The following is a 10967-nucleotide window of genomic DNA, read 5'->3' as shown; positions in this document are numbered from 1 at the left end:
ATGAAAGAGACCGCTTTTCTTGAATCCAAGCCTCAAATTCAATCTTCCCTGGTGCCTCAGACGGTAAAGAATCTGCCTGCAATGCAGGAGACATTCAATCCCTGGGTGGAGAAGATCCCCTGGAGAAAGAAATGGCAACCCACTCCAGTATTCTGGCCTAGGAAATCCCATGGACAGAGGAGCCTGGTGGGCTACAGTCCATGCAGTCACAAAGAATCGGACACGACTGACCAAGTGACTAACAAGCCTCAAATACCTGTTACAAGGAGCAGTGTTGAGGTTAGAAGCTCCCTTCCCCCCTCACAAAAGGGATCTTTTTCTGGATTAATTCTGAAGCTACAAGTTTTAGGTCCCCCAGGAAAGGGTTTTCTCTAAAGATTTGTTGGCCAGAGTCTGCTCTCTGGTGTCAGCCTGGCAGAGACATGAAACCCAAAGCTGGGAGCTTTCAACGGCTCTCCCAGGACATCTGGGTTATCTTCGGCTGAAAGCTAGTGAAACGGGGTCAGCAACTGCTCTGTCGGCCTGCTCCGGGTGCACCCGTCCCCTTCCTGACCCTCATGGGTACGGCCCTTCCCTGCTGGCCACTGTGCGGTGGGAGACGGCCCGTCCTCCCAGGACCGTGGTGCCCAGCGGCGCCCACCCCTTCCTCACTGCTCAACCAACACATCTGCTCTGCTCTGTGGTCCACATTCCATCCAAAACCGGAGGCTCACATTCTCAGAAAGCTTCACTGCTCAGGCTTCCGTTTTATCTCTTAATATGCTGACATTGTATTTTTGACAGTGTTCAGTGGCTCAGTGTAAACAGTTAAAATGTCTTATCCTTTAGGGACTTCCCTGGCAGTCCAGTGGTTAAGATTTTGCCTTCCAATGCAGAGGGTCAGAAAGTTTGACCCCTGGTCAGGGAGATAAGATCCCACAGACTTTGCAGCCCAAAAAAAAAAAAAAATATATATATATATATATAACAGAAACAATATTGTAACAAATTCAATGAAGATTTTAAAAAATAAATTAAGTAACTGGTACTTCAAAGAAGTCTCTTTCAGCATGTCTTGTTTTAGTCTCTTAATATGTCAGGAGCTTCAGAAAATAAAAGTAGCCCAGCCTTGCTCAAACTCTGATTCTGAGATGTTTTGTAATTGCATATCTATTTGTCTTATACACATTCTTCCATTTTCTTGGAATAGTTTGGGCCTGACTCCACCATCAAGACTTCAGCTTGCTGAAGATAAAGCCCAGGGTTCCTTTTTTTCTGTGCAGTGAGTGCTCAGAAGTGTCTGACTCTTTGCAACCCTCTGAACTGCAGCCCGCCAGGCTCCTCTGTCTATGGAATATTTGCAGCAAGAATACTGGTGTGGGTTGCCATTTCCTCCTACAGCAGATATTCCTGACCCAGGGATCACTCCTGAGTCTCCTGTGTCTCCTGCATGGAAGGAGGATTCTTTACCACTGAGCCACCATGGAAGCCCACTTTTCCCGTATCCCCGTCCGAACCATCTGCTCACATTGCCCACAGAGGTGGTGATATATGATGTACGCCATAGTGTGGTCTTCTTTCTTAACTAGCTGTGGGGCCTCTCTGAGCATCAGGGTCCCTGCGTGTGAAATTGGAGTGATAATATAACCTAGCTGGCAGGGTTGTGGGGGTGACTGAATATGATTCTACAGTCAACACACGTAACATGATCCTGAACACATAGAAGGTGTCCAGTGAATTGCAGTTGCTTGGGGTTGAATTGTATCCCCTAAAAAAGATGTGTTGAGGGCTTCCCTGGTGGCCCAGTGGTTGGAGGTCTGCCTGCCAATGTGGGGAACACAGGTTCAATCTCTGCTCCAGGAGGACCCCACATGCCACAGGGCAACTAAGCCCATCACCTCAACTACTGAAGCCCTTGTGCCCTGAAGCCCAAGCTCTACAACAGAGAAGAGAAGTCACTGCAACGAGAAGCCACCCAATGCAAAGAGGAGTAGCCCATATTTGCTGCAGCAAGAGAAAGCCATCACACGGCAACGAAGACCCAGCACAGCCAAAAATAAATAAATACATCTTAAATAAAAAAAGACATGTTGAAATCCTAACCTTGGCCCTCTAAATGTGACCTTATTTGGAAATGGGGTCCTTGCTGATGCCATGGAGTTAAGATGGGAGTAACAACACCAAACTGGAGTAAGGTGGGCCCTAAATTTAATGCCAGGTGTCCTCAAGAAGAAGAAAGAAATTTGGAAAAGTGGTTGGGACTCCACACTTTTCATTGTGGAGGGCACAGGTTCAGTCCCTGATCAAGGAACTAAGATCTTGCATATCATGCAGATCATAGCCAAAAGTAAAAAGAAATCTGGAGACACACAGTGTCCACTACTAACAAAGCTAGTGGAGGTGATGGAATTCCAGCTGAGCTATTTAAAATCCTAAAAGATGATGCTCTTAAAGTGCTGCACTCAATATGTCAGCAAATTTGGAAAACTCAGCAGTGGCCATACGACTGGAAAAGGTCAGTTTTCATTCCAATCCCAAAGAAGGGCAATGCCAACGAATGCTCAAACTACCATACAGTTGTAATCATTTCACACCCAGCAAGATAATGCTCAAAGTCCTTCAAGCTAGGCTTCAGCAGTATGTGAACTGAGAACTTTCAGATGTTTAAATTGCGTTTAGAAAAGGCAGAGGAACAAGAGATCAAATTGCCAACATTCACTGGATCATAGAAAAAGCTAGGGAATTCCAGAAAAATATCTACTTCTGCTTCATTGACTATGGTAAATCCTTTAACTGTGTGGATCACAAAAAACTGTGGAAAATTCTTAAAGAAATAGGACTACCAGACCACCTTACCTGTCTCCTGAGAAACCTGTATGTAAGCCAAGAAGCAGCAGTTAGAACTGGACATGGAACAACTGACTGGTTCCAAACTGGGAAAGGAGTATGTCAAGACTGTATATTGTCACCCTGTTTATTTAACTTATATGCAGAATACATCATGAGAAACGCTGGGCTAGATGGATCACAAGCTGAAATCAAGATTGCCAGGAGAAATATCAACAACCTCAGATATGCAGATGGTACAAATCTAATGACATGACAGAAAGTGAAGAGGAACTAACGAGCCTCTTGATGAGGGTGAAAGAGGAGAATGAAAAAAACTAGCTTGAAACTCAGCTTTCAAAAAACTAAGATCATGGTATTCAGTCCCATCACTTCATGGCAAATAGATGGGGAAACAATTAAAACAGTGACAGACTTTATTTTCTTGGGCTCCAAAATCACTGTGGATGGTGACTGCAGCCATGAAATTAAAAGATTCTTGCCTCTTGGAAGAAAAGCTATGACAAACCTAGATAGTGTATTAAAAAGCAGAGAATATCACTTTGCTGGCAAAGGTGCATATGGTTTTTCCAGTAGTCATGTATGGATGTGAGAGTTGGACCATAAAGAAGGCTGAGTGCCGAATAATTGATGTTTTCAAATTGTGGTATTGGAGAAGACTTTTGAGAATCACTTGGACAGCAAGGAGATCAAACCAGTCAATCCTAAAGGAAATCAACTGTGAATATTCATTGGAAGGACTGATGCTGAAGTTGAAGCTCCAATACTTTAGCCACCCTATGCAAACAGCCAATTCTTTGGAAGAGATCCTCATGCTGGGAAAGACTGAAGACAAAAGGAGAAGGGGGTAGCAGTGGATGAGATGGTGAGATAGCATCAGTAACTCAATGGACACGAGTTTAAGCAAACTCCAGGAGACAGTGGAGGACAGAGGGACCTGGGGGGCCTGCAGTCCATGAGTCTGGCAAGACTTAGTGATTGAACAACAACAACGGAGACTTTACCCATCTTGTTTCCACTGCATGGAGCACCTTTCGCCTTCATGTCCAATAATCCAAACCCTGCCATCCTCTGAGCCCATCTCAAATAATACCCCCTCTTCCAGGAAGGCCTCCCCAATTCCTCCCCACCAGAATTCACCTCTTCTTCCTCTGTACTGTGAAGGCACTTACTTGGTTTGTTTTTGTCATTCTATTCTATCTTGCTATCACAGCCGTCTCCCTGCATGGTGCATGGCGTTTCTCCTCTCTAGGGAGTAAAAGCACATTCATCATCTTCACAACAGCCACTAGGGTGTGGTGGACACAGTTGACTGTCCCAAGACCCACATTCTTTTCACACTTTCTCATCTCTGAACTAGGAAAGTGTCTTACACTGGATAGTGTATTACAATATAACCAGAAGTATTCTCCTTAGTGCTTCTGAGAATAACAGCATGCCTTACAGCCAGCGATGTCTTTTGTTACAGTTAGTCTCTCAGACGTGTCTGAGTCTAGTGCAACCCCATGAACTGTAGCCCTCCCAGGCTCCTCTGTCCATGGGATTTTCCAGGCAAGAATACTGGAGTGGGTTCCCATTTCCTTCTCCAGGGGATCTTCGCAACCCAGAGATCAAACCCACGTCTCCTGCTTGGCAGGCAGAGTGATGTCTTAGATTCCTTTAAATCCAGGAGAAGGTGTCAAACCAGTATTTGCTATAGTGGATGAGTTTAAGTCACTTGAAGTGAGAGAGAGAATCTAGCCCTGCTGTCTGGGTTAGAACACATTTCAGGGCAATTTAGGGCTCCCCCAGGCCCTCTACTTATTTTGCTGCCCACTTGAATGATGATGATGGGGGAGCCTGGAAAGACTTCACATGTTCTAAACCCATCCGGGAAGGGACTCTTGAAGGCATTTTCTCACTGGCAAAATCTCTGTTGCCTCCAGCAGCAATCTCCATCATGGACTTCTTGGTGATTCCTCCCTCTGTTTCCCAACCCTTGCTTCCTGGAGTGTCCCCCAAATAAAGCACCCACACCCAAACCCTTGTCTCAGGCTCTGCATTGGGAGAATGCAACTAAGAGGCCAGTATCACCATGCACCATCTTCAAGGGGGCTATGCCTGCACTTGACAAAGAAGGGCAGTGGCGCCAGGGTCTGTGGGCAGTGCAGGAGGGTCCAGCAATCATGGTGGGCACTGCCTCTCCCGCGTCTCCCTGTCGTCCTGCTCTGTACTTGTTCCAACCCCTCCTGCAGGCAGGTAGAGAGCCAGATTTACCTAGACAATGACAACTGATTTGGGGCCCCATGACAAGGCACTTCCCAGGTGGTCCTAGTGGTAAAGAACCTGTCTGCCAACGCAGGAGACATAAGAGACGTGGGTTCAATCTTAGGGTCAGGAAGATCACCTGGAATAGGAAATGGTAACCCATTCCAATATTTTTGACTGGAGAATCCCGTGGACAGAGGGCCCTGTGGTCCACAGGGTCGCCAAAAGTCGGACATGACTGAAGCGACTTAGCACGCATGCTTAGCACCCGACAAGGCACTTAGGGAGGGACTGTCTCTAGGGAGAGCAGGGTAGGGGATGGGAGTTCCGCCTGGTCTGGGAGACAGAGGGCTTTGGGGATTGGAGGGGCACATTGTCCTGGGAGCAGATGGGGCTTCCTGTGCACCAGCGTTCACTAACCAGCTCAGTCGCTGAGGTCCTGGGTCCAAGCGTATTCCCTGCAGTCCCGGTGGGGGTGCTGAGCACACATGGCCACACATGGGAGGGAGCCCACCAACCCCGGGTCCAACTTTGAGACCTCAGGCCTGGGAGAAGGAGGGAACAGGAACAGATCATGACCACGCTCTCCCGGTCAGGGAGCAGCAGCTTCCAAGACAGATCTGGTCTTCTTCAGCAGAGACAGGAGGGGAGGGACGCGGCAGAGGGGGCAGTAAGGGAGCCCGGTCCTAAGGGGGCTGTGCCCCCACCAACTGTGCTAGGCCCACCGCACCCACGTGATGAAAGTGGGACCCTCAGAGCTCCAGAGAGACTCTGTGTGTGTGCGTGTGTGTGCATGTGTGTGCGTGTGTGAGACAGGCATTTGACAGCAATTCAGTCACTTCATCTCCAAACCCAGGCACTGGCTGGCACCTCCCACCAGGGAGGCCCTTGGGGACTTGGTCACGTTGAGGGCCCTGCTGGTATCTGCCCTCCCCCTCCTCCTCCTCCTCCTCCTCCTCCTAACCTTCCCACCATGTTCCCTCTCTTCCTCTTTCCCTTCTTCCAAGAAAAGAACTCATATTAGGTGTTTCTGCTACCAAACCAGAAGCTATGTACGTGCCGTTTGGGGACGAGGCTGGAGAGAAACAGTGCAAGCCTTTTTATTCGAGCTGCACATGTCAAGCTGCATCTCTGGTCTGTTTGTGATCAAATGGGTTGTAAGTTGCGTATCCCTGATTAATTAATGAGCCACTTGCGACATTTAACTGGGATCAAGGTGCATTTCTAAAGTGTAAGCAAGAGAAAGAAATATCTCCCAGACAAAAAAACGATCCATACACACCTCTGCCAGAAAAGCATTTCAAGGTCTTTGTATCCAGGCTGATTTCCCAGAGCCAGCAGTTCTGCCTCCAAGTCCCCAGTACTAAACCCAGTCCTGGCTCACAGTAGGATTAGTCAGAATTTGTTGGATAAATAAATCGGCCTTCAAAATATAGTCCCAGGATATACACACAGAATAGCTAATATATCCATTTTTATTGAATAGGAAAGCATGTCCCAAGTAGCAAGTCAATAGTGACAAAATAAAGCTAGAATTAGCACCAGCCCACAAGCCAGGAGTGTGGATCCTTGCTGGAGCTGGCTGATGGATACCTAGGATTGATAAAAACCATTCTCTCTTCTTTGGGCATTACATTTAAAAAATATGCTTGAAAAAAGTAAAAATATGTTTGAATTCTTCCACAATACATTTTTTTTGGTCCCTATCCTAGGAAAAATTTACTTGAAACAAAGTAGAAATTTTAGGGAAAATGACACATACGACTCACAAGGTTGGTATCACACCCTTTTTCAACAGGGACGCTCACCCACATTTCCCCTCTGTCCAGCCAAAGAAGCATGAAGCTCATAGCACGTTTATTCAGGGATGCTCTTTGGTGCTAACTTGATGCTCCTGCAAACGCGAACTCTAACCCACCAAATATGAGCGATGATAAATTATTACTTCATGACTTCTTCAATGGCAACAGATTAAAAAGAAAAAAATAGCAAACAATCCTAAAGAAAGTGTTTTGGCTTGTGGCTCAGCACTGCGGGAAATCATTAAACCCTTTGAAAGTGAAAGTGGCTTAGTTACGTCCAACTCTTTGGGACCCCATGGACTATATCAGTTCAGTTCAGTTGCTCAGTCGTGTCCCATTCTTTGCGACCCCTATATAGTCCAAGGAATTCTACAGGACAGAATACTAGAGTGGGTAGCCTTTCTCTTCTCCAGGGTATCCTCCCAACCCAGGGATTGAACCCAGGTCTCCCACCTTGCAGGCAGATTCTTTACCAGCTAAGCCACAAGGGAAGACCAAGAATACTGAAGTGGGTAGCCTATCCCTTCTCCAGCGGATCTTCCTGACCCAGGATAGAACCAAGGTCTCCTGCATTGCAGGCAGATTCTTTACCAACTGAGCTACCAGGGAAGCCCTATTAAACCCTTTAGGAAAACCGATTTTAGAAACAAATCTAGCAGGAGACACTGCTGCTGCTGCTAAGTCACTTCAGTCGTGTCCAACTCTGTGTGACCCCAGAGACGGCAGCCCACCAGGCTCCCCCGTCTCTGGGATTCTCCAGGCAAGAACACTGGAGTGGGTTGCCATTGCCTTCTCCAATGCTTGAAAGTGAAAAGTGAAAGTGAAGTCGCTCGGTCGTGTCTGACTTAGCAACCCCATGGACTGCAGCCCACCAGGCTCTTCCATCCATGGGATTTTCCAGGCAAGAGTGCTAGAGTGGGGTGCCATTGCCTTCTCCAGCAGGAGACACAAACCACCAATTTCTAGCAAAGTTCCATTACTTCAAGAAATCTTGTACAAAATGTAAAACAAGGACAGTGAACACGAATGCTCTATCTTCTGACGGCGCTGTTTTAGTGTCTGCATTTGTGTTTATCAGGTGCTTTCAGTTTTGACCATTTGTAAAGGGTTTTATTCTATATCTTTTCCATGCAGTTGTTTTCAATTCTTGAAAACAATTTTAAAGTACCTGGAAATTTAAACCTCGATCATAATTTGAAAAGACAAGTATCATACTGCTATATTTAAAATGGACAACCCACAAGGACCTCCTGTACAGTACAGGGAACTCTGCTCAATGTTTTGTGGAGTCTGGATAGGAGGGGGGTTTGGGGGTGAATGGGCACATGTATGTGAATGACTGAGTCCCTTTGCTGTCCACCTGAAACTATCACAACGCTGTTCATCAGCTCTACTCTAATACGAAATACAAAGTTAAATAAGAAAAGACAAGTACCTAAATATTGACTATGTAAATATTCAAATAAGTGCCATTCATATGGGCAGTAAAATAAGTCAGCATGCTTGGGCATTTTAATGGGTTCCCACATGCTCTCTGAATGATTCAAACTGTCTTGTTAAACAGGCAGATTACAACAGATTTTCAAAAGGGAACACACTGCAAAGTCACAAAACTCTTCTTAACCCTGTGATTTGAACAAGCAGAATCATTTCACAAATGCTGAGACTGTATTCCCAAACACATTCCAGAATGACCTTGGAAATTCAGTGCAATGAATATATTATTTTTGGAGTTTGGGGGAAAGACTTAAAGATAGTTACCAGGGGCTGGGGGAGATAAGAGAGATATTATTTAAGGATACAAATGTGTAGGAATTCCCCAATGGTCCAGTGGTTAGGGGGCTTCCCTGCTGGTTCAGATGGCAAAGAATCCACCTGAAATGCAGGAGACCCAGGTTCCATCCCCGGGTTGGGAAGATTCCCTGGAGAAGGGAATGGCTACCCTCTCTAGGGATCTTCCCTGTAGCTCAGATGGTAAAGAATCTGTTTGCAATGCAGGAGACCCAGGTTCGATCCCTGGGTCGGGAAGATCCTCTGGAGAAGGGAATGGCAATCCACTCCAGTATTCTTGCCTGGAGAATCCCATGGACAGAGGAGCCTGGCGGGCCACAGTTCATGGGGTTGCAAAGAGTCGGACACGACTGAGCGACTAACACCACCACTACTATCCGCTCTAGTACTCTTGCCTGGAGAATTCCATGGACAAAGGAGCCTTGCGGGCTACAGTCCTTGGGGGCGCAGAGTCAGACACAACTGAATGACTGACACTTTCACTTATTTTTTTCACTTTCCAGTGGTTACGACTTGGCACTTTCACTGCAGGAAGCCCAGGTTGAATCCCTGGTAGGGGAACGAAGATCTCACAGGCCTCCTAGAGTGGCCAAAATAATAATAATAATACAAATTTGCAACTAGTATATAAGTAAGTCCTGGAGATCTAATGCACAGTGTGATGATTATAAATAACAATGTTAATTGTTCAGTCATGTCTGACAACAAATATTTTATTAGAAATATCAAATTTGCTCAGAGACTATATCGTAAATATTCTCACCACAAAAAAAAAGAAATAACTATGTGATGCCATAGAGGTGTCAACTGACACTACAGTGGCAATCGTATTACAATATATATATGGATCAAATCAACATGTTACGCAACTGAAACTTACACAATGTCACATGTCAAATATGTTTCAATTAAGAAAGAAAAAAATCGCACATTTATTTTTTTTTTTTAATCACTGAGACAGAAGCCATGTGAAAAAGAGAGTTCAACTCCAAAGACTGGACCTAAAATTAAAATTTGTTTTCAATCGCCACCACATTAAATGTATCCATATACACACTTTCCAAATAAACACTCAAAATGAATGATTGTGAAGGAGCGATCCATGGACCAACCAAACATCAGCCTTATCAAAAGCAGTTGATTTGTCTGTAAAGACGGAGCTCTCCATGGGAAGTTCCACCAAAGGCTGGAACAAACCGGGCCATTTTGGTAAAAATCGTTGCTGTTCAGTCGCTCAGTCATGTACGACTCTTTGCGACCCCATGGACTGCAGCACGCCAGGCCTCCTTGTCCATCACCATCTCCCAGAGTTTGCTTACACTCGTGTCCATTGAGTCAGTGATGCCATCCAACCGTCTCATCCTCTGTCGTCCCCTTCTCCTCCTGCCTTCAATTTGGTAAAAAAATAAAAAGTGATAAACCCACCTGGGAACGATCAAACAGGCTGTGACTTTGCAGGACTAGCAGATGGTCCCCAAAAGGTCACTGCAACCTTTCCCATCTCAGTGAGTGGCAGCTGTGACTTAGGCCAAAACCTGGGAGGCATCTTCCTCTCTCTCTCTAACCCTGCATCCAATCTGTCGGCAAATCCTAAACTTGAAAGCGTATCTCTCTCCTTTGGCACCAGACTGCCTCCATCATGGGTTGCATGCACGCTCCCCGGAAAGGCCTGTCCCAGTTGGTTCTGTCCCCCCGTCACAGGGTCCCCACCTGGCTGAAGCTGACGCCTGAGGTCATGAAGGAGCAGACCTACAAACTGGTCAAGAAGAGCCTGACTCCCTCACGAATCGGGGTGGTCCTCAGAGACTCACATGCTGTTACACAGTACATTCTGTGACAGGCAATAAAATCTTGAGAATTCTTAAGTCTAAAGGACTTGCTCCTGATTTTCCTGAGGATCTCTACCATTTAATTAAGAAAGCCGTTGCGGTTTGAAAGCATCTTGAGAGGAAAAGAAAGGATAAAGATGCTCAATTGCATCTGATTCTGATTGACAGCCCTATTCACTGGTGGGCTGGATATTACAAGACCAAACAAGTCCTTCCCCTCAACCAGAAATACGCATCTGCAGCCTTTGGCTTGATTGCATAAACTTGTCTGTTATACTCAAGCAATAAAACTAGAAAGAAAGGGGTTTCCCAGGTGGCTCAGTGGTAAAGAATTTGCCTGCCAATGCAGGAGATACGGATTCGATCCCTGGGCCAGGAAGATGCCTCAGAGCTACTAAGCCCAAGCACTACAATTACTGAGCCCACGTGCCACAAGCCTGAACACCCTAGAGTGTATGCTCCACCACAAAAG

The 10967-nt window shown here is 46.0% G+C and overlaps 1 pseudogene; it reads left to right on the top strand.

Annotated features, from left to right (window-relative positions):
• The first annotated feature begins 10305 nt into the window (after positions 1–10305).
• On the top strand, positions 10306–10757 carry LOC102274658 (small ribosomal subunit protein uS15-like; annotated as a pseudogene).
• Positions 10758–10967: the final 210 nt, after the last annotated feature.

The sequence above is a fragment of the Bos mutus genome, chromosome 1 (genome assembly GCF_027580195.1).
Source record: "Bos mutus isolate GX-2022 chromosome 1, NWIPB_WYAK_1.1, whole genome shotgun sequence".
In the NCBI taxonomy this organism is placed as follows: domain Eukaryota; kingdom Metazoa; phylum Chordata; class Mammalia; order Artiodactyla; family Bovidae; genus Bos; species Bos mutus.
Note: the sequence above shows the minus strand (reverse complement) of the source record. Positions and strands in the feature narration are given on the sequence as shown.